This window comes from Lagenorhynchus albirostris, chromosome 4 (genome assembly GCF_949774975.1).
Source record: "Lagenorhynchus albirostris chromosome 4, mLagAlb1.1, whole genome shotgun sequence".
NCBI classification, from domain to species: domain Eukaryota; kingdom Metazoa; phylum Chordata; class Mammalia; order Artiodactyla; family Delphinidae; genus Lagenorhynchus; species Lagenorhynchus albirostris.
In genome coordinates this window covers 76,858,882-76,883,763 of record NC_083098.1, presented here as the reverse complement: position 1 = coordinate 76,883,763, position 24,882 = coordinate 76,858,882, and the positions used below count along the sequence as shown (strand labels likewise).

The 24,882-nt window shown below is 41.3% G+C and overlaps 1 pseudogene; it reads right to left on the bottom strand.

Moving 5' to 3' along the window:
- Positions 1-18,125: 18,125 nt before the first annotated feature.
- Positions 18,126-18,555, bottom strand: LOC132519351 (small ribosomal subunit protein uS12-like; annotated as a pseudogene).
- Between the last annotated feature and the right edge of the window lie 6,327 nt (positions 18,556-24,882).

Below are 24,882 nucleotides of genomic sequence, written 5' to 3'. Positions count from 1 at the left end.
GTTACTTAGCCTCTCTGGGATTCAGTTCCAACTGCAATAGAAAGAACTGGAATAAATACTCTCTAAGTTCCTTTCTAGCTCCAAACTTCTCTTTAAAATGGATACAGAATTCATTCAGTTCTTGGGAGCCAAAGAAACAAACCCAGAAGTTGTTGCAGGCTCTGACGTAAGCAAAGCTTATGATTGGCGGTTCTGATAGTTGATGTTCATCAGAGCTTGCTGGACATAGATCTGGAAATTCAGATCCTGTGGTTCCAAAGTGGGCACCAGGGGGTGGAATATTTCACAAGTTTCTGGGATGATCCAAATATGCTCTGCAATTTGAGAACTACTTGTTCTGCTAAATCATCAGGCCTGATGACTAGTTATTGGAAGGAGCTGAAAAGAGAAACATTTATTGAAAACTTGTTCTATGCCAATACTGAGTATATGTTATCTCATTTAATCATCATAAGTCTTTGGTTCAGAAGAAAAAAGGGAAATTTTTCCTTAAGAGGAAAATCAATCCCAGTTGCAAGTAAGGCAATGAAGAATTCCAGATAATTCCTATAAATTAATATCCCTGTTGACTCTTGCCCAGTTAAATAACTAAGCTCATCGTATGCATTTCTTTGTATATTTGCTTTTTCCTTTTGAAGTAGGGCGATAAAAGGAGAAATAAATTTCATAAATTCAACATAATTACATAAATATAGTACATCAACTTTATTATGAAGTTAATTAAAACAGCAAAAAAAATCAACAATAATTAAGACCCCCCTTGGGTAAATAAACTTGTCAAGCCACAATTTAATTGTACATTTCATTTCCTGTAATTCAGCCAAGACTCCAAAGATTTACTCAGCTGCAAGAGAAAATTAAGAGCTCTTATATCTCACACTTCATACATAAACTCTCTCTTTAATGATGTTTGTGTTTTTCCCCTTTCATGTGCCAACTGCAGGGGAAGACTAATAAAAAGTTTAAAATTCCAGGTTGCTAGGACACAAAATCCATTTATTCTGAAACACAGATCTCTATTCCTGCTCATGCTGGGAGAAATGATCATTATTAAGAAATCTTTAGAAATACAGTCAGTTCTCAAAGTGCTTTTCCCAGAATTTTTATCCAAAGAGCACCGCTCTAGAAAAGCGCCACATTCTTTATTCTTATTAACCTGGGATGGTGGTCCGACAGACAGTCCTACGAGTCAGCATTTGGTAAGGCATGTACAACCTATTGACAGTTCAACCACTAGAGGAGATACATTTATAGATAATTTGAAACTCCAGAGTGAAAAATAGAATTTGACCCTTGCAGACAGACCTGTGTTTGTTAGTAGCGGAAGTAATTAGAATCACTGTCCTGGGACCACATTACTACGTTTCTTCTTCTAGTCCTGACACTTCTTGACTGTATTAGCTGGTACCCGACTGCTGGAAGGAGCTGGATCGTGAGGGCTTTCATCCCTGGCAATTCAGGTTACCTTGGAGACACTACCCTGGACCAAACACCTCTACTCTGTGGAAGTGTAACTTCACTCCAATGACAGGGGTGGACCCATAACACAGACTTGGCCAATCTTAGTATCCATTTCCCTGGACATAACGAGTGATCCAGGAGCATGGGCAATGACCCAAGTACGGCCAGATACCTTTTCTGAGTCTGACATATAGATAGCGGGAAAGAGAAGTTTTAAGTTGGGAAGATGTGACATTTAGGTTGCCAGTAGCCATCTTCTCTACCAGTACCCTGTGGAGAAAGCGTGTTAGCAAAATGAGGTCAGAGATGGAGAAATGGATGGAGAGAATCAGATGATTCCAGTGGTGCCCAGTCCTGGGAACAGGCACTGGTGCATGCAGCTCCTCCTCTGGTCCTATGAGATACCCCAGGAACAGTCCAGTTATATGACAGTTTATCCTCTTTTGCTTTTTTTTTTTTTCTCTTTTGCTTTTTAAGCCAGCTGGATTGCTTTTACATCCCCTAGAACTGACAGAGCTTTAATAAACACTCTTGGTTACCTTTCCCAAGAACTGAGAACTCCACTGGTTTTCAGCTATGTCTTCTTGCCCTGGTTTAGCTCACAACGTCCGCCAGTGAACTCCTTGAACTTGAACCACATTGTCAGGCATACATCCATCTCCTGTATCATGCAAAAATAAATCACCCTGAAGAAACAATAGCACTGTATTTAGGGAAACGGATTAAATATACACAGGATAGCAATGCCATGCACACACCACACATAGTGACGATTTATTGTCTCTGGGCAGAGGTGGATAAATCCCAGATATGGGATGACAAATGAGGGGCCTGTGTGGTGTCAGCTGCTTCTATTTCAGTTTGGAATCTGTCCTCATGGAATTTCAGCGTGATTATCTGGTTTCACTCTTAGGATGGCACATTTTGTATATGCTTTTATGGAATGTGTGCTGACTACTGACTTTCTATATGTATTTATACCAGGGTTTCTCAACGGCGGCTCTATAGACCTTTTGGACTGGATGATTCTCTGGGGGGGATGTTGGGAGCTGTTTGGGAGTTTAAGAGCTTTCCTCTGCAGTGTAGGTGGTTAGCTGGCCTCCACACACTAGATACCAGAAGCACCTGCCTCCAACTGTGGCAATCGAAACTGTGTTCAGGCATTGTCAAGTATTCTCTGGGGGACAAAATTGCCTCCAGCTGAGAACCACTGGTTTCGACAGCTCACCAGCTTTGGATGTTTGGTCTTTGCAAGATACTGTTGTCTTCCATCACTATCCTCAAAAAACACATGTTAGTTTACCATCTATATATCTTTATAGACTCCCAAATAATTGAGAACATTGCACTAGCAACTGCTGAATTTGGGCCATTATTTCAGGTAAGTTTCTGTAATTCATTTACGCACACACACACACACACACACACGCACTGGCATCTTTCTGAACCTTCACTCTCTTGGGTCCTCTGATTGGATTAATCCATATTTCATGATTGCCTCAGTCACCGTAACTGTTGCCTATAACAAAGACTTCAATCAAGGTCTGATTCCAGTGCCTGATTTTTTTCCAAAACTGATTCTGCCTGCCCCCGTATTTATTCCTGCAAAGCCCAGCACTGAAGCCAGCTCTCCATGTGAGCTCATTCTCTATTAAGGTTGCCAGATTGAGCAAATGAAAATGCAGGACACCTAGTTCAAACTGAATTAATATAAGTATGTCCCAAATATTGCTACATATCCCACAATGCACAAGACAGCCCTGACCACAAAGAATTATACAGTCTATATATTGCATGCGATGTACCTACTCTGCCTTGAATCCTGTTATTTTCACTAGTTTTTCCTCACCTACTGCTTAGGACCACAAGGACATTCCCTTATCCAGAGTTGCCCATGTGGGTAGGGTGCTTGTCAGATTCTGGGTTACTCAGTGTTTCAACCAGGGTCCAACCAGGAAACCAGAAACAAACTGGAATTTTAATGTAGGGAATTGGTTACACAGATGATGTAAGAGGCTTGGTTTAAAACAATGATGTAACTCACAGATTAGCAAAAGCATAAAGTTTATACCCATCCCTAGGCTGGAGGGACAAAAGGAGGAGGTAGAGTTACCAGAACCCATGGCTTAAGGTCATTGCAGAAGTTGGAACTTGAAAACGGGCTGATCCAGCAGAAGCAGATAAGGAGAGATACAGTCCCTGTGTTCACCCAAGGAGAAAAGCAGAGGGAGAAACACCCTGGTTCCTCCCACCAACCAATTTCCTACCAGTGCTTCCCACTGGCCAAACCCAGCCAAAAACCAGCTACCGAGGGACCTGGGAACTCCAACTGGTCTGAAGCAGTTCGAGTCCACTGACACCAATCCTCAGAGACCCATCTTCTCTTGTCAAGGCTGGGCTGTCTCCCTCTCTCTTTTTTTTTAATAACATTGCTTCCATCCTTCCTTCCTTCCTTCCTTCCTTTATTTATTTATTTATTTATTTATATTTTTGTCTTCGGCCAGAGATACAGTCCCTGTGTTCACGGCCAGGGAAGTCTGATCTCATTTGAAGGATTCAAGACAGTGGCTGGAGATGGGAATGGTGGGAGAGGGCTGACTTATTATCAACTCCCCCTTTGCCCTAAGAAAAGATCCAAGGTCTAAGGAGCCTGAAAGGGACAGCTTTCTGACAATAGAAATCCTGGGTTGGAGAGAGAGGGATGAGAGCGGTAGGTGGCTGGCTAGAGACTACCTGCCAGGGCGTGTTCCGATATGTCCCAAAATGAAGCGAGGAAGGGGTGGGTCTTTGGAGAGCATATGAGTGATGCTCTCCATCAGAGCCAGGCTGGTGGACTTAGCTCCCGCTTCTCCAGTGAGGGTACTTGTCCCCCTGGAGGGACATAGCAGAATGCCAGGAAGTGTATAAAACTATAGGATGAGCATGGTGTATCTTCTAGGAATGTCACCTTTTCTGGGAGGTTTTAGGGAAAATATTTGAAGAAATCTAGGGGTTTGAAAGTGGTAATGGTGTTCTTGAGCTATTTGGATATTACAAAAGTCATAGTGGAAACTATAACCATAATAAATCTGTACAACATTCCATACATCATCTTTTGGGGATGGAATTATGTTAACTCCTTCAGGTGACACTGGCTGACATACAGGTCTACATGCGGAGGCCCCTGAAAATATTTTCATATTAAAAATGTATTGTGGAATGAGGTGCAAATTTTACTTTTAACACTAATATATAAGATGTCGAAGCAAATGTATGTTTACAATAGACAACATCAACTGCCACCCATCCTTCCAGAGTCCTTGAAAAAGTTTGGGGACTTCTAGTCATTATGATCTGTCACCTGAATTTTTTAATGCTCAAGGAGGGGGGGTCTCTATTTTTTTTTTTTTTTTTTTGTCTAGAAAAGACTTTTTCTTTTCTATTTGAAATTACAAACATTTATTTTATTTTATTTTTAAAATAAATTTATTTATTTATGGCTGCGTTTGGTCTTCGTTGCTGCACGTGGGCTTTCTCTAGTTGCGGCGAGCGGGGGCTACTCTTCGTTGCGGTGCGCGGGCTTCTCGTTGTGGTGGCTTCTCTTTTTGACGAGCTCGGGCTCTAGGCACATGGGCTTCAGTAGTTGTGGTGCACGGACTTAGTTGCTTCGCGGCAGGTGGGATCTTCCCGGACCAGGGCTCGAATCCGTGTCCTTTGCTTTAGAAGGTGGATTCTTAACCACTGTGCCACCAGGGAAGCACCTGAAATTACAAACATTTAAATTATAAAAATTAAAACTTAGTATTCTTAAGCCTTTATATTAAATTTAGAAATCTTGTTAGACTTTTTAATAAACCTACTAAAACAAGAAGAGTCATCTTTGTTCTCAGATTAACGGTAGATTAACTCAATTTGAACAGATTAAATCCCCCGCACATTGGTCACACTTATAAACTTAATTAAATTCCCTTAAATATTTTAAATTGCATTTGTACATTTAATATATTTAATTTTCTTAAGTGTTTCAAGTGCCCAACAAGGCAAATTTATGACCCAAAAAGCAAAACCTTTCTAAGTACTTAGATAACTCTCATGTATTAAGTAAATTAAATTTATAAATATAGTTATCTTTTTGTTCTCTTAAATATTACAATGCTGGTTAAATATTTCTTCAAGGTTTCTTTTGTTTTTCAACTTAAAATTAGAAGTCAAAAACAATTATACCTTTCAAACTGAGTTCACAGGATAAACCACCAGATTTTCTAATCTGCCATGTTCTCTAGCCCTTTAAATAACCTTGATTATTACAAAACTGATTCCAAAGGTGAATATAAAATTATGAGTTATATGGCTTTGATTTGCTTCTTCATCTCTATTCAATTCTAATCTTTTCCAGTGTTGAAAGGCATTTTCCCAAATACAGGAAAACAATTGTACCATCTTGGGTGGGTCCATATGACAGGATTAACCATTCCTGACTATGACATGGTTGGGATTTTGATCAGGGTACAGACCTTTGGGCTCCATGTATCACAAATGATCATGTTGGATCATTTTTGAAGATGGAGGTTTGAAACCCTATCTTGGGTTACATTTAATAAATTTATTTTCTGGCTATTTCTATTCTATACTCTATTTTTAAAATTGAGATATAATTTGCATATAACATTGTGTAAGTTTAAGGTATACAAAGTGTTGATTTGATACACTTACATATTGCAATGTGATTACCACTGGTAGCACTGGCTAACCTCTCTACTGTGTCACAGAATTACCATTTCTTTTTTGTTGTGGGAATAATTAAGATCTATATCCTGTCATTTTCTCCTCTTGTCTGATATATTAGTGCCTTCTCTTGTCTGGGTCTGGTCACCACTTAAAGACATTTTCATTTCTTATCTTCTGGTTCTCCCAGCAGAGCATAATTCTGCTGTGGTGGCAAGATAGCAGGTACATGTGGGTACATGTGGGAGAAGGCCTTCCATCTCACCCTCTGGATACAACTGCAGGTGCAAAAAACACTTAGTGTGAATGAACAAATGCGTTTATAGGAGGAGCCAGGAGAAGCAAGAGTCAGCATCCCTCTCCCACTCACACTTTCCTTTCTGCCGTTGCCACTGAAGGGATGTAAAATTTGTGCTAACCAGACAGGGGGCAGAAGAGAGTAAGGGGCTTGGGCTCTAAAAATACCTCTTGATGTACACCCCTGAAGGAGTTAGGAACTTGGCGTGTGGCTTCAAACAGACTTGGATTTGAATCTTGCCTCCACAATTGAAGAAAAGCACGGAAAAGTTATCTGACCTCCCCGATCCTATTTTCTCAACTTTGAAGTCCCCAACTCATGGCATGATGGTTATAATCATTTGAAATTGTTTACATAAAGCAGACAGCATTGTGCCCAGCACACAGTTCACTATAATTGCCAATTTATCGATTCATTTTTCCATCTCCATCTTGTTCAGTGTGCTGTCTCCGGCACTTAGCATAGAGCCTGGCGCCAGCACTTGTTGGATGGATGACTTCCTATCCATGACAATATTTGGGCCAGCTGCTAGAGCTGTCAATGGTGGATGCTACTTGTACCCGAGTGACTTGCTTGGGCCATGCAGGGAGCATCGGTGTTATGTGAATGCTATATTGATTGTTTTGTGTGATGTGTGTTTATGCTGTTGGATATCAGGGTAAAGCCACAGTCATGTATACAGAGTGAGGTCAGACCTGAAGGATAAGAGAGTTCATTGTGTCATCAACTAGGTAAAAGGCCTCTATTGCAGAATTGGGTGGGAGAAGCGTAGGTGGGTAAGAGAACGGTGATCTTTCTTTCTCTTGGACTTGACCACAGAGGTGTCAAGATGACTGGGAAGAGATTGTGACAAAGTCTTTACATGACACCCTTCATATATGGCCACTTTCTGAGCCTTAGCCCTATCTTATTCTAATTGCCATCCGAGATAGCTACACTCTGACTCCAAAAGGCTGGGATTTCTTCTTTCTCCTGGCTCTTAACCCGTTACCAGGGATTCTCAATTTCATCACTATTGACGTTTTGGCCCAGATAATTCTTTGCCGCAAGGGGCTGTCCTGAGCATTGTAGGAGGGTTAGTAGGTACTGTGGCAGGGAGCAATGGAATGCTCTACTCACGAGATGCCAATAGCATCTCTACAATTGTGACAATAAAAAATGTCTGCAGACATTGCTGAATGTCCCCTAGGGAAGCCCGTTTGCAAACCACTGAACCAGACTGTTTCTTATGTTTTTTGTATTTACTTCCCTCATATGCCCTTTGGCACTTTGTAAAGTCTTCTTGAAAATTCTATCCTAACTGTGCTAAGGAGTAAGGAAACATATTTTGCATAAGCATAAACCAGGTCCTTAAAGGAGCAGACCGCGACAGCTACTGAGGTTGATGGTGGCAGTAAGAACCAAAGCAAAAGAATCTTAAGGGGAATTAATTGAAATTCAGTTTCCCACCTGGAACTTCTCTTTAAAGTGTTCGACACTAAGAAGGATGGTGGATTTGCTTATGTTGATTTTGGAATTTTTTCCACTCTGAGGCAGGTGCACATTTAAGAAGTTCTGAATAAATGTCATGTCCCTTTATGGAGGCCTAATTAGAGCTGGGTTTCATAGTTTTTAACTGGGAAGGGAAAATACAAAGGGTAAAAGTTTAACGTGGCTGAAAGCCCAAGAAATAAATTTGCAAAGTGCTTTATGGCCTTTCCAGCTATATCAGAAATTAAGAGAGAATGACGGTGCCGTTTCCTGGTAGCCAAACATCTGGAAATGTTTTTCCCTTGTTTTCATGGGCACCATGGTTGACTCACAAGGGACTCTCCCTCTTGGCATCTTTTACATGGAGTGCTAGTTGCAACTTGTTGGCAGAGAAGATTGATGGATCCTTCAATTCCCTACACTTTCCTTGTCTTTTGAAACATTCCATCCAGGCCCCGAAAGGCAATCCAGTGGAACAACACAATGGGGTGGCCGGCAAAGCAGGTGCAAAGTTTTGGAAGACATTCCAATACAGGTATCTCTGGGCAAATGACAAGTCAATAAATGTATGTCCTAGGGCTAATTTGCATTTTTTAAAACCTGAGATATTGTGGAATAGGTAGGGGACAGTTTGCATATTAAGTTGAGTTCAAGAGACATTATTAAATGATGCAAGGGATTGGGCTGGACATCGGACTAGACATGGGACAGGGGAGGGGAGTTTGGTCAGGCAGGATCGCTTTTGGAAACATCCTCAGGTTGTAAGGGAGTGAAGTCAGGCATGAAAATAACTGTGATACACTTTAATATCCTGTAGAGGCGAAAGGCTATGGGAGGGAGGAGGGGGGAGAGGCTACTTGTGATCCAGAAGGATGTGGGATGACCTCATGGAGGAGAAAGCATTTGAGCTCTGTAGGATTTTGACAGATGGAGTTAGATGGCTGTGGAAGGGCCCTGTAGCTGCAAGGAATGGAAGAGTACAAGCAAAGGAACGGAAATGTGAAAGAGCAGGACGTGTTCTGGGGCTCATGTATGGCTGGGTACTGCTGGGGATACACAGGATGATTTTAGGTGGGCTGTGCAGGGCTGGCACTCAAGTAGTAAGAACCAACAGAGCATTGCTGCTCATTCATTGTCCCTTAAATGTTTCATATATAATCCCTAGGTACATGGGTACATTTTAAAATGTTAATCATTATATTCAACTGTGAATTCAAGAACTGCTGTATAATATAAATTTTTCTCTTAAAATACATTTATTTAGGAAGAAAAAGTGAGTTAATTTAAAGAGAAAATTAAATAATAGAATAGGTGGATAAGCAAATCCTGAAGATGGCATGTGAATGACTGAAGTTTGGGAAACACTAGACCAGAGGCACAAGAGATCAGAGGCAGAGGACTGGTCAATAGCCATTGGATTGACCGTCTTTGCAGTCAGCTAGATCATGACCAGTATTTGTGACCTGTGGCATAACAAGTGTGTAGTACTGAGCCCATCCAACATTTACATTTTTAACCTTTAACCTTTTTACTTTACTGTGCATGAAAAGCTCTATTCAACTTAAAGGGATTTCTAAAAAATCATATACAAAAGCTTGCTAAGCCTGTAATTCTACTTCTGTAAATATTTTGAGCATTTCCTTCTAGACTTCTCTCCACTTACCCATGCACATATTTGATAAAGTTGGGATCATACTTTGTAAACTGTTTTGTATCTTCTTTGGCCATCTATGATAGTTTCATGAGCATTATCCCACGTTACTCTATATTCCCTCAAAAAAGATTTTTTCCATTTGGAGGAATGTACCATGATTTAATCATTCCTAATGTTAGACTTTTAGGTTGTACCCAGTTGTTTGGACAGATAACAAAGTTGTTAGAAACAGTCTCTTTATGGCCATCGTCAAAAAAATGTACAAATAGGGGCTTCCCTGGTGGCGCAGTGGTTAAGAATCTGCCTGCCAATGCAGGGGACACGGGTTCGAGCCCTGGTCTGGGAGGATTCCCGCATGCCTTGGAGCACCTAAGCCCGTGCGCCACAGCTACTGAAGCCCGCGTGCCCAGAGCCCGTGCTCCACAACAAGAGAAGCCACCACAATGAGAGGCCACCGCAATGAGAGGCTCGTGCACCACAGTGAGGGGTGGCCCCTGCTCACCGCAACTAGAGAGAGCCCGCGCAGCAACAAAGATCCAACGCAGCCAAAAATAAATAAATTTATTTAAAAAAAGTACAAATAATAAGTGCTGGCGAGGGTGTGGAGAAAAGGGAACGCTCCTACACTGCTGGTGGGAATGTAAATTCATAAAGCCACTGTGACGAACAGTATGGAGGTTTCTCAAAAAACTGAAAATAGAGCTACCATATGATCCTGCAGTCCCACTCCTGGGCATATATCTGGAAAAGACAAAAGTTCTAATTTAAAAAGATACATGCACCCCAGTGTTCACAGCAGTACTATTTACAATAGCCATGACATGGAAACAAACTAAGTGTCCATCAACAGATGAATGAATAAAGATGATGTGGTATATATATATATATATATATATATATATATATATATATATCACTCAGCCATAAAAAAGAATGAAATCTTGTCATTTGCAGCAACATGGATGGACCTAGAGATTATCATACTAAGTGTAGTAAGTCAGATAAAGAAAGACAAATATTATATGATATCACTTATATATGGAATCTAAAAAAATGATACAAATGAACTTATTCACAAAACAGAAACAGGCTCAAAGACATAGAAAACAAACTTATGGTTAACAAAGGGGAAAAGGCAGAGGAGGGATAAGTTGAGAATATGGGATTAACAGATGCATATTACTATATATAAAATAGATAAACAACAGGACCTACTGTCTAGCACAGGGAGCTATATTCAATATCTTGTAATAAAATATAATGGAAAAGAATCCCAAAAAAGAATATAGATATATACATATATATGTATAACTGAAACATTTTGCTGTACACCTGAAACTAACACAATATGGGAAATCAACTATACTTCAATAAAAAAGAAATAGCCTCTCCTTCTTAAAATGTACAATTAGAGTTTTTTTTAGTATAGTCACAAAATAGTCCAACCATCAACATTCATTCCACAACATTTACATCACCCCAGAAAAAGACCCCATAACCCATTAGTGGTCACTCCCATTTCCTCCCTCCCCCACACCAGCCCCTGGCAATCACAAATCTACATTCTGTCTCTATAGATTTACCTGTTCTGGACTCTTCATATAAATAGAATCATATAATACGTGGCCTTTTATGACCAGCTTTTTTCACTTAGTATAATGTTTTCAAGGTTCATCCACACTGTAGCATATATTAAGAAAGCATTAAAAATCCACTTATCTTCCTTATTTAAAACACAACAAAACTTCTAGTTAGCTTCTAACAGAAAGGTGTCTCCTCTCCTCTCCCCTCCTCTCTTTTTCTTTCCCCACTCCTCTTTCTCTCATTTATATTCCCTCTCTCTCTCTCTCTCTCTCATGAAAAATAATTGTCTGCCTGCTCTGGGTTCTCCTGATTTTAGCACATCTTAACTATGATGTCCTTCACCTCTTTCCCCTTTTCTGCTCCAGTCTCCATTTCTTCCAGGCTAATTTAAAGAAACAAGAAGGAACAACCTCTTCTTTTAGCTACAGCTTTCTCATCTGTATCTGCTGACTGATCATAAGGAAACTTACCTTATTCTGGGAATGATGGTAGAGGACTTCCTTTCCGGACAATGTTGTATGAAGAGCAGGCAAGCACTATTTTGCAGCATTTTCTTAACCTAGAACACGCATTTACTCAGTGCATGGCACCATAGGGGATGCTCTGCGGCCTATGAAGGTGGGAAAACCAAAGACCTGCTTTAGGTAGCTTGTATTCTAAGAAGGGATCTAAGATGTTCTTGATAATTCTGCTTCATAGTCATCCACTGGACTACACCCCTTCATGGGTTGGACCCACGTTCTGGTTCCAGAACACCTGCAGTGCTTTGCACAAAGCAGCCCTTATTTTTGTTAGGATGTCTTAAAAGAGATACACATAAAGTGCTGAGAAAGGTCAGGTGAGGTAGGGGTTAATTCTGGCTGGAGAGACCTAAGTAGGCTTCATGGAGAAAACGGTTTCTGTGGAAGGCAGTGAAGGAGAAGTAGGAATCAGGCCTGTAGAGCTGGAAAGAGAATTCTAGGAAAAGAGGAAATGTGCAGAGGTGAAGTGGTGTGAGGCATGCAAAGGGAGCCATGAGTCAAGTTAATGAGGAGTTAAGTTTGAAATAAACAAGAAGGGGGCGTCCCTGGTGGCGCGGTGGTTGAGAGTCCGCCTGCCGATGCAGGGGACACGGGTTCGTGCCCCGGTCCGGGAAGATCCCACATGCCTCGGAGCAGCTGGGCCCGTGAGCCATCGCCACTGAGCCTGCGCGTCCGGAGGCTGTCCTCCGCAACGGGAGAGGCCACAGCAGTGAGAGGCCCGCGTACCGCAAAAAAAAAAAAAAAAAAAAAAGAAGGAAGTTCAGAAGCTCACATCAGATGTCTCACACTTCCAAGTAAGGAAAAAAGCAAGAATGTCTTCAAAACATGAAAGGAATGGGGGTGGAATTTGGGTCCAAAGGAGTGTGGAAAAGGGTCTGGTTGTAGGATGTGGGTTGGAAACTCAAATAGACACAAGACATGAGATCTTGAGGTGTTTGTGGGTCATACGTATGGAGATATCTATGAATATTGAACCATCTAGATTATAATTCAACCAGTATCTTAAATATATTGGTGCACATATTTTACATTTTAATAATTTACTTTCTATTAAAAATTAAAGTATAGCATACATTCATTTATTCATCATCTAGCAACAAATGTTACTAAACACTGTTTTAGACTCTGGGGACATAGCAGTGAACAAGATAGACAAGATTCCTGCCTTTTTGAACATTTACATTCTAGTGGGGAGTGGGGAGACAGCAAAAACAAAACAAAGCAAGTAACAGAAAGGTGTATAATAATAACAGAGACAAGCATAGTTAAACATCATTAATTCAAAACGATTTATTCAAAATAATACACAAACATTAAAAGGCTGTTTCCTAGCTAACTAATACCATTTCTTAATATAAATATTAGAAAATCCAAACATGGTTCATTTACGTGTATTTTCTCAAACACTTCATATGTCAAATTCACAGGGTTTTATTGTACCAAAGCAAAACAGTTATTCAGCACAATATGAAAGGCAATTTGAAAATGTCTGGGACATTTCAACACAGGGTATATCTGTAATTAATATCCAGAAAATCATGCTAAGAGTTATAACATCTTGATAACAATAGATAACACTAAGTTTTTCCTCTTGAATGTATTTATATACATATTTAGATGCATAAGATGCAAAGATACATAAGATACCATTCCTACTTTCAAAGAGCTCCTAGTCTGGAGGAGGAAAGAATCCTTTAGAAAGCTAACAAAATACACTGTAAATAACTGGTCCAAGTCCCCCAAGGGAGGCAAGATGGGCCTTCCCTTGAACCTTCACTAACATCACAACCTGGCCTTGAAGGGTTTGGTGAGGGGGTGGGAAAGGTCTGCTTAGGTAGAAAGAACTGCATTAACAAAGGTGAGGAAGAAGCAGGTGTAGAGAAAAGGAACTAATATTTATTGAGTTCTCAGCTCAACCTTAGGTACATAGTAGACACTCTCTAAATGTTTGTTCAGTGCCCAGGCATCTGTGTTGAAAAAGGATCATTAGAGCCATTTTGGAGATAAAGACACTGAGCGTCAGAGAGATGAGATCATATTTCTAAAGTCACATAGCTAGAAGTTGGGAGATTTAGTTATTGACCCCCAGGCTGTCTGCCTAACAAACTTCTGTTCTTTGCCCAGTCCAGATGGGTGGCTAAAGTCTAGGGTGTGTAGTGAGGGAGCAGAGTGGGCATTGTAGCCTGAGGGGAACTTAGACACACAAGTTGGGACTGGACTGCAGCCATCCCTAAATGACATTCTAAGGAACATATGCTGTTCCTAGTGGGAAGCCACCAAAGATCTTAAGGTACGAGAATAATGTCATCAGTCTTTCTTTTAGGAACAAAGTAAGTGTGATAGAGTGGAAGTTAGGGGGTGGGAATGGGGACAGTGGCTATGAAAGTAGACTGATAGACAAGTTAAGAAACGCTATTGTACAGAGCTGATGAGGATGAGTAGATCTGAGACTGAACAGGGGCTGTGGAAATGGAGACCCAGGGGAAAGAGGCCTGGAAACATGTCACCACTATTCACTGACCAGACGGATCTGAGGGACGGGAAGGGATGCACGATGGTGCTGGGATATCTAGTTTCGGTTTGGATGATGTCATTAACTAAAACAGGGTAAATAAGAAAAGGAATGCAGTTGGTGGGCAGAAGATAATATTTTGGACATTTTGAGTAGAGCCATCCAACGAAAGATGTATAATGGACGGCAGGAAATATGAGATGAGCACAAAGGAGACTGGCTGGAACAAGAAAGTGTTGGAAACCACTGGTCTCTAAGAGACAGGGCCAGATGATGGGAGGGCCAAGGAGAGGTGTAGAAGGAGAAGAGAAGAGAGGAGAGGGGCAAGGCAGAGGAGGGGAAGGGAGGCTAAGGAAGGAAGGCAGAGAGGTACCAGGAGACCCAGAGAAGGCTTATGGAGGCCAAGGGAAGAGTCTGGGGGAAGGTGGAGTTGGCTGATTGAAGGTTTTCAGTGACCTCACTGAGATCAGCTGCCAGAGAACGGATGGGGCAGAAGCCAGGGTGAGGAGTGAAGAGTGAGTGAATGATTAGGAAAAGACAGTACAGTCGATTCTTTCAGAGTTTCACAGCAATGAGACGAGAGACTGTATAACTTGAGGGGAGTACGGAGTAGAGAGAAATCTTAGTGTGGTCCTGTGGGAAGTTTGTGAAGTGGCATCTGCCTTCGTCAGTCACCAGAGGAGAAAAGTGAGTGAAGCACAGTTCTCTCTCTTCCACTCGTGGGCAATGCAGCTTTCCTAACATGGAGCGGAGAATCCGACTTAGTAGCAGCATCCTTTCTACCACTTTTAAAAGGCCGGAGTATTGCAACATTGCTGTTCTTGGGGTATGTCCTACTGATCGCTTTATAATGATGTTCTCTTCGGGAGGGAGAAAGATAGGACTGGACTTGTAGCAAAAGGCTGTAGCAGGTGGCCAAGTGCCTCAATTCTGAGCCAGGCCGCTGAGACTCGAAGCCCACCTCTGTCACTTGCTGTGCAACCTTAGTCAGTGATTTAACCTCTCTGTGGCCCAGTTTCCTCATCTGAAAACAAGAGTAGTAATAGTGCTACAATAGTGACGGATTGTTGTGAGCATTACCCGAGTTAATAAGACAATATGGAGGACTTGGTATAATGCCTGGCATAGAGTCAGCCCCATGGAGGTATTAGCCGTTATTGTGAATAGTTACGCCAAGGATCTTGGGCATCAGTGTTGGAAAGGCCCCTGGGGTTTAACTAACCATGACCTTTCCACCTGCCACCAGCCCATGTTACTGCTATGATCGCTTTGTCTGTTCTTCACCAACATGAAATTCTTTTAATTTTGCATGAAACAGACCTGCAAATTAATATTTGCTTTTTCAAGATTAGAAGAGGCAGTTCTTAAGTAGAAAAACAATGGACTCTCCTGCAAGTTAATAAGGAAGAAGACACTCTTTAGGAGAAACTCATTTTGGTGTAGTAAAATTCTGAAGCACAGTGCTCATAACAGTATCACCAAATAAATAATTATAATACTGGGGATGGAGGGATGTCTACATGCAATTAATTATCTGGCTCTTTTGATTTATTTTAACTGTATAGGGAAGCTATGTTTATGCTTCACATCTTTCTTAAAACATTTGTCCTCTAAAATATTCCAAAGCACCAAAGTAAAACCTCTGGCCCCAGGCAGTATTCAAAAATAACCTTTTATTTTGTTGTTAGCTTTGATGGCAATGCAGTCTATTATTTGGAATTGCTCTATTTCACTGTCCCCTGCTGGTCAAGGCCCAGGACAACCCACAGCTCCATGACCACACTGGTCAGCTTCTGATTTTGTGCTCCCCAAAGGCTGCAAAAAGATAGCCCAATTTCTTCTAATTAAGAAAATACATTGCTATTTTAACTTACATCCTGGCCAAGTCCTGGTTTTGTGCGACCTGTAACTTATTCAGTTTGGGGGACTCTCTTTAGGATGAAAGAATAAAAAATTAGAAACACAAAATCAGATATGGAAGAGAATATCTGTTTTTCAATGAGAAAAGAAACAACAGGTTACAAATTTCAAAATGCTGACAACTACTACAAACACCACATAATCCAGAAAACTAAAATATTTTTTATTAACTAGCTCTCTCACACACCTCCCTAACAATCTTTTTCCCTGCCTTAAAAAATTCTTTGTCTCTTAGTAAAAAAAAAAAACGATTTTGTAATATTTTCTATGGTGGGAATAGAAAGATAATTCAGATTTTCCTTGACCATGGTTCATCAAATTTTTTTACTGTTGATAGTTGAGAAGAATTTCTCTCAACTTCACAATCCATTTGTAGTGTTGTATGCATTTTAGGCTGGTGGTCAAATTTGGGGAAATTTCTATGATCCATGTATGAGATTTCAGGACATTTTCTAACTTTCTTGTATAATATGTAATCTTGAATACTCTTTGAAACTGATAGCACTTATTAACCAGTTTATCTCTATGTCCCCCTTGTAGTGGTATGATTTCTGTTATTTTTTTTTTTTAGATGGCAGCACTTCATGTCAAATTGGCATGATATCTAAATATTGTTCCAGTTAAAGGTATTTTCGCTTCCCTCCCTTAATGGGATCATCAAACAATCCAAAAACCAATTTATTACTTCTATTTGAAATTCGTCTCTTCCTCTTGATGAATTAATGCTTTGGGTATGATCTGAAATTTTTTGGTCACAATTTGCTTTTCAATGTCAGTCTAATTTCTCTTGGTTTCATTCTTCATAGTAATCACTTTTGTTTCATATTCCACTAATTTTTTAATCCGAATTTTCTTTCAAAATGGTAACTATGTGAGGTGATGGGTGTGTTAGCTAACTTTATTGTGATAATCATTTCACAGTAGATATGTATATTACATCACCATGTCGTACACCTTAAATTTATACAGCTTGGTCAATTGTACCTCAATAACGTTGGAAAAAAATGTTTTCTTTCAGTTCTTTAATAAAATAAATGACAAATCAAATGATGTTTGTCGCTTCTCATTTGTTTTACTGAAACTTTGCAAAACAACTTTCAAAACTGCAACTGATACATTCCCCACCCTCCCCAATTTCTCCTCAGCAGGAACCATAACTGCCTGCAGTCACTCTAATGCCTTCGATATGAGGGAAATGTGATAGACAAGAAGTTGGAGTGGAAAGGGACAGCTATCTAAAGCAACTGTGGTTAAAACATCTTACTTTTGAAAATTTTGTGTAAATGGATGATCACGTGAGCACAGTGCTGGGGCCCCTTGCAGGGGTCCTTAGCTCCATGGGGACTCTTCCACATCTCACTGTAATCCCTTCTGTTTCCAGGAGGTACCAGAGTTTGGGGACAACTCTGTATTACTTACTGATTCCTTTCTGCTGTTCCTGTCCATGTAGAAAAGTGTTTTAATTTAGATCAGGTTGATGGAAAGTCAGTCTAAAAGAGAGAAAATTCAGAATTAGGAAATATTTTTAAATGTACATTAAAAAAAGTAGATCCACAATTATATTTGATGATTTCACCTCTCTCAGTAATTGATAGAGCAAGTAGACAGTCAGTAAGGATATAGTAAACTGGAACAACATTGTGAATAAACTTGTCCTAATTGATATTTATAGAATACCGCATACTTGAAAGTGTACATTTTAAGGCATGAACTAGAAATCAAGAGACTGGTCTAGTTTTGTCCGTGCAATAACTTGACCTTGGGTATGTCACTTACTCATTTGTAAAATGAGAGAACTGGGGTAACTGCCTAACTAAATAACTGGATCCCTTTGGTTTCTAAGATCCCTTTTAATTCTAAAACTCCATGAACTTGATATACATATGGAACAGACACTAGGCTGATTGCATGAAGAAGGCAAATCAGACCTTTTTTATTATTTTATTTATTACTTTTTTTGGCATATGAAAATTTATTACTATTGTGCTTCCACCATCAAAATTTATGATCTTGGTCTTTCCTTCTTGCCTTTGTATAGGGCCAAAAGAGAGATGTCGGCTACTTTGACAACCTTAAAGTGGACTCTAGGAATGTCAACAACAGCATGACCTTTGCGACCAAATCCAGCAACTGAAACTTCATCATTTTCCTCAATAAAATTCAAGCAACCATCACTGGGTACAAAGGCTGTGATTTTTTTTGCCATTCTTGATTAGCTGAACCATGACTTCCTGATGGTAGAATCTGGCTGTTTGGCTTCAACCATTACGTTTTCAAGTGCAATTCCCTTGGCGTGAGAAGCGCCTCCAAAAGGGTTGGGCTTCAGGGCTGTGTCAAAATGGGCTTTCTTGTTCTGTTTATCATGCCACTCCTGGTCTTTTCGGTGGCTACAGAGCTTCCTGACAGTACAGAAACCGCAACACTTGACCATCCTGCCGGCACCAAGGGTCTGAGTGAAAGAGAGATGCAGCACAGGAAGGAGCCACAAACCACCTCGAGCCCAGACCTTTTTTTTTTTTTTTTTTTTGCGGTACGCGGGCCTCTCGCTGTTGTGGCCTCTCCCATTGCAGAGCACAGGCTCTGGACGCGCAGGCTCAGTGGCCATGGCTCACGGGCCCAGCTGCTCCGCGACACGTGGGATCTTCCCGGACCGGGGCACGAACCTGTGTCCCCTGCATCGGCAGGCGGTCTCTCAACCACTGCACCACCAGGGAAGCCCGAGCCCAGACCTTTTTAAAAAAAAAAAAAAAAAGAACTTGCAATAATTACTTGTAATTAGTGTGATTATTTCTTGTGTGCTATTAGGCTTGAAAACTTTGGTTTTAATAAATGGGCTAAGCGTTTGCTCTCTCTATATTATTATATATATTATATATTATTAATTGGCTTAGAATCCCACATTCTTCTGTTATAGTATACAATTTACTTACAGCCCAGTTCTATAGTGATTACCACTGATTTAATATTGTCAAATTAATATTGTATGTAGGGAGACGCAAGAGGGAAGACATATGGGAACATATGTTTATGTATGACTGATTCACTTTGTTGTAAAGCAGAAACTAACACACCATTGTAAAGCAATTATACCCCAATAAAGATGTTAAAAAAATTAAAAAATAAAAAATAAATAAAATAAAATAGATGAGAAACAAGGATATATTGTACACATAGGGAAATATAGCCATTATTTTGTCATAATTTTAAAGAGAGTATAATCTATAAAAATATTGATTCACTATGCTATACATCTAAAACTAATATAATATTGTCAATCAACTATATTTCAATTCAAAATTTCACTTATTTAAAAAAATATATTGTATGTATATATTTCTAGGCAGAGCATCATTCGGTCGTTAGACTTTTTATTGTTGAAAATGTGCCGCCTTCTAGGGAAAAAGTAGTTTTAAAAATCATTTAAATAAAAAATAAAAGTCTTGTTGCTATAATCTGCTTTGTATTCTCAAATTTTATTGTCTCTTGGAAAGATCGATGCTATTTCCATCTGACCAGCCAGTTTGCAAGTCTGAAAACAGGTATTGAGGCCCAAAGTATTGGGTCCCAGATTCATTCTCTCCCAGGAGGCCCTGGGCTCCTTATGAGAATTCCTTCCATCCCTCCCAGGCAACCTACTTTACATCCTAGAGATCTCCAGGAGGAACAGTGCCAGAATTCCTTCTGATACACCCTCTGCCCTCCTCCAATGTCTCCTGGACAATGCATCTATCTCATAAGTAAGAGGGACTGATCAACTGATCATTTCCAGGACAGACGTTACGCTGCAGTTTCCACCACTAGACATAGGACCAGGTGGAACGAACATCTTTGCTCAGTGGGCCTCTTGTTTCAAGTTGGCCTTAGCAAGGTCCCCATCACATAGACCACCCAGTGCACACATGGTTAGTAATGCCACATATGGCACAGACGTCTTGGCCTCTAGGGACACGTTTTAGGATAACACACCTGTCCTCTCATGCCACCTTACTCCAATTACCCCCCAGGAGATGCTGGTGGTTTGGGAAGGAGTTGTTGGCATACAACCCTCAGGTCCTCCTCCTTTTCTCTCTGGGATCTCTGCAGAAAGCACGTGTCATGTCCTGCAATTGACCACCCAGTAAAAACTCAGCCTGGTGGGGTGAGGCCTGTGGTTTTCTAGGCCTGCCTGCGGCTGACTCCCTCAGATCTTACACTATGTGCCAAGACACGGGAACTAAGCTAATCAAGACACGGTTCCTTCCCAGGACATCTAGCAACTATGAAGATGTAAAAATTAATACAAACTTGTGTATTGTATTACACACCCAAATTAATACAAAAATTAATACACACCCAAAACTGGGCGATCCCAACACTTTCCCAATTTATCTACCCGCATAAATTATTCCACCTTTGGAGAGTCATCCCACAGGAATACTCCTGACTTAATTGCATATAATGGAGTGGGTAGTACTGCAGAATGTTTTCTGTTTGCCTATTGGAATGGGAGAGAATAGACAGGGAGGTGAGGAAAGAGGAGGAGGGAGCAAACTGGAAACATTTCAAGCAGATTCCGGTGCTGAACTCGTTTTAACTTGCCAGGACGCTGTAGAGTACATCATCACACACGCCTCGTCCTGTCTGTGTTAAGTCAGTAAGGTTCACTTGAGCGTGTCCTAAGTGGCAGGTACATTTCACATTCTTTGTCCTTGGTTTCAAGGTCCCTTCATTAGGCCGCACTGGTATGTTTGGGGAAACTTCTGTTTTAGACCAAATGATTACTCCCTGAACCCCAAATACAACTTCACTTTTCCTGACTTTGTTCCTTTTCTAGATGTCACTGCATTTACCTGGAATGGCCTTCCCCCAATTCCTGCCCTTTGTAATCTTCTGCATCCTCCCAAGCCTACCTGCCTTGGTCACCTTAGCAGATGTGAGCTTTTGCTCTGTGTAAGAAAGACCCATCCTTTGCTGTTTCTGAATCTGTTTCCTTAGTGAGCTACCTGCAGAATTTTATTTTTTTCTCCAGTTTTCTCTAGTGGGGACCCTGAATTGGTTTCTCACAGTTCTGTCATGGCTGGAGTCTAACATATAATGACTTCACAGACACAGAAGCAATTTCTCATACTTCTCAAAAAAGACACACATATGGATATCTACTTGATTCATTTGTTCATGTGTCTTGTTTCAGTTCAGATTATATACTTTTGGAGGGATGTATGTTTTGTATCTTCTAAGATACTTATTTAACAACCGATGTTCAGTTAATGGCAGAAGAGAAGGAACACATTCCCCCTGAATTCTGGAAGACATAAATCAAAGAAGTCTACAATGAGCCCCCAAAGCTTTACCCTAAAACTTTGTATGCATTTTACAATCCTGTCTGTAACATACCCCTGTTTGTTTTAACATGAAAATGTTATGAACTGCTTATACTAGGTAAACTTAATGCTTTGAAAAGATCTGCCACGTTGAATTTCTGAGCCTATATATCCTCTGATCCACCGCCGCTCACCCCTGCTGTGTATTCCAGTTAAAAAAGCATGGCGGCTAGAAGTTAAATCAATGTTTACGGGATGAATAAACGAATAAAAAAATCTGATAACACTAATGGAAATTTTGTATTTAGGCAACTCCTTCCAGAAATTTACATATTGGGTCACAGTCTTCCAAGGGAGTTAACTCACCAGCAGGAGTATGATCTGTGTTTCTTTCAAGTCCGGCCAGCTAGTGCACAGATGCAATCATTCCTTACTATAATTAGCTTCACTTTACAGGTGGGAAAGTGGAGGCTTAGGAAGATAAACAAGCACCACAGTAGCCGTGAGTAAATAGATCATAACACCCCTGTCTCTCAGGGCACCCAGGCCAACTCCCTCCTGCAGGGGCCCCAAGCGCCCCCAGTTCAGGCCTTCACGTAGCACTTTTCATGCTGGGTTGAGATTACTTGAGCACTTCAGACTCCACCCGTGGGCCAGGAGCTCCTCCTTGCTGGGACTATGTCTTGATCATCTCTGCGCACTCAGCTTCCCACACGGAGGGCTCCTAGGAAGTGTGAGAATGAATAAATAAAAATATATAAATCCAAAAAACTGCTGAATGATCCTTGATTTTCCAGGCCTGTCTTCTAAGTAGGCCCTTGTGTTTTTAACTTGTGCTAAGAGTACAAGTCTAAATGAAAAAGAACCTAATGCTTACGTTAGAACACGAACTCAATGTTTCTCAAGACTTTCTTATTCTATTTTTACTGTATTGAAAATGTTCACTCAAGCATATCTTCTTTACTCTGGATTGATTCCCTTTCAACTCTTTGGGAAACCCTAGTGGACCAGGCCACAGCGATCGTCTTTGTCTCTGAGAACAGGCACTCCCTGCTCTGCTGCTGCAGGAACACAGCTTGGTTGTCTTCTGTGGGGATGACATGAATAGTCTTGGTCACCACTCTTACAGGACCCTGAGTTAAATTGGCTTCAGATAGATATAAGGAAAACTCCTTGTTAACTATTTTATAGGTACAGATGGCAAATCTACAACTTGTAATGTGTGTTTTTTTTTTTTTTTTTTTTTTGTGGTATGTGGGCCTCTCACTGTTGTGGCCTCTCCCGTTGCGGAGCACAGGCTCCGGACGTGCAGGCTCAGTGGCCATGGCTCACGGGCCCAGCCGCTCCGTGGCTTGTGGGATCTTCCCGGACCGGGGCACGAACCTGTGTCCCCTGCTTCGGCAGGCGGACTCTCAAACACTGCGCCACCAGGGAAGCCCTATCTGACTTTTTTGATTATAGCCATCTTAGTGAGTGTGAAGTAGTATCTCATTGTGGTTTTGATTTGTATTTCCCTAATGAAATGATATTGAATATATTTTCCTGAATATACTTTGCTTATTGGCTACTTGTAGATGTTCTTTGGAAAAAGGCCTATCAAATCCTTTGTTCATCTTTAAAGTGAATATTACTGAGTTATAATTTTATTTTATTTTATTTATTTTTAAAATAATTTTTATTTATTAATTTTTGGCTGCATTGGGTCTTTGTTGCCGCGCACGGGCTTTCTCTAGTTGTGGTGAGTGGGGGCTACACTTTGTTGAGGTGCGCGGGCTTCTCATTGCGGTGGCCTCTCTTGTTGAGGAGCACAGGCTCTAGGCGTGTGGGCTTCAGTAGTTGTGGCTCACAGGCTCTAGAGCACAGGCTCAGTAGTTGTGGTGCACAGGCTTTGTTGCTCCACGGCATGTGGGATCTTCTTGGACCAGGGCTCGAACACGTGTCCCCTGCATTGGCAGGCAGATTCTTAACCACTGTGCCCCCAGGGAAGTCCCTGAGTTGTAATTTTTAAAAATATATATTCCAGATACCAGTTCCTTACCAGATGTATAATTATAAAATATTTTCTCCCATCCTGTGCATTGTCTTTTCACTTTCTTGGACTGTGTCCTTTGAAGCACAAAAGCTTTTAGTTTTGATGAAGTCCAATTTATTTATTACTTCTTTTGTCATTTGTGCTTTTGCTGTTGTATCTAAAAATCCATAGTCTAACTAAAGATCATGAAGAGTTACTCCTCTGTTTTAAGATTTTTATAGTTTCATCTCTTACATTTAAGTCTTTGATCCATTTTGAGTTAATTTTTGTATATGGTGTGAGATTTGGGGTGGGGGTGTCCGATTTACCCTTTTTCCTGTGGAATTTCAATTGTTCTAAATCCATTTGTTGAGAAGACCACCCCTTCCCTCATGTAATTGTTTTGGCAAGCTTGTTGAAAATCATTTGCGCCTAAATGAGAGGGTTTATTTCAGGACTCTCAATTCTATTCAATTGATCTCTATCTGGTGACAATGAGTACTAGTAAGTAATTAAGCGATTTGGAACTCTTTGCTCAAAACTGCTCTTAACTGTTTTACACTTTTAGGCAATCCATCATTGTTTGTTTAATTTCAGAGCAAACCTTCCGAAAGTGGTAAATGACAAACTGTTCCAAAAAAATTAAAGCGAATTAAAATAAATTGTTTGAGAAGGTTCTAAAAAACTCAAAACATCCTGGGGTGTGGTAATATTTGAATGAGAAATAACTGGCCTAGTTCACTCGCTCCATTGTTAGAACGTCTCTCCCTTTCTCCTCAGGGACGGGCACTCTCAAAGATCATTATCCATAAAGTGGAGGAAGGCAGAACTTCCACTGCCATCACTGGTTTTCTCTCCCCTGAGCAAGTGTTGCGACGTCTCTAAAAGCCATAGAAAATTCTGTAATCTCTAGAATTTTTCAACCGCCTTCCCAGAATGCGATTTGTTTACTACCAAAGCTGAGAAGGAGAAGCGCACACCTGGCCATCGCAGGTGCCCGCTCGCCCGAGAGCGTCGCCCAGGCCTTAGGAACGCCAAGGTCCTGTTCGCACCTGCCCGCCGGAGGCGCTAGAGCCCCTGGCAGCTCAGGCTCCCCACCTGCGTCTAAGCCTTCCCCTCGTAACGCGCCCCTGGGCCTCGTTTAAAGGGCACCGCGGGTGCAGAGTTGCAATGATGCAGTCCTCTTGGGCGCTCGCAGCGCGCCATCCCCGGGGCCGCTCTGCCGGCGAGCCCGGCCACCTGGTTTCTTCTGGGCGGCAGGTCGGAGGCCCCCGGGTCCCGCTCGCTGCGCGGTGGCGTCGGCGGAGGCGGTGGCGCCGGCGGAGGCGGTGGCGCGGGACCGCGGGCCGCGCAGAGGCGGTGGGGCCGGGAGGGCGGCGCTGGATGGGACGGGGCGGGGGCAGCGGGCCCCACCCTCGCGTGGGCGCGGCTTGCGGGTGGGCGGGCG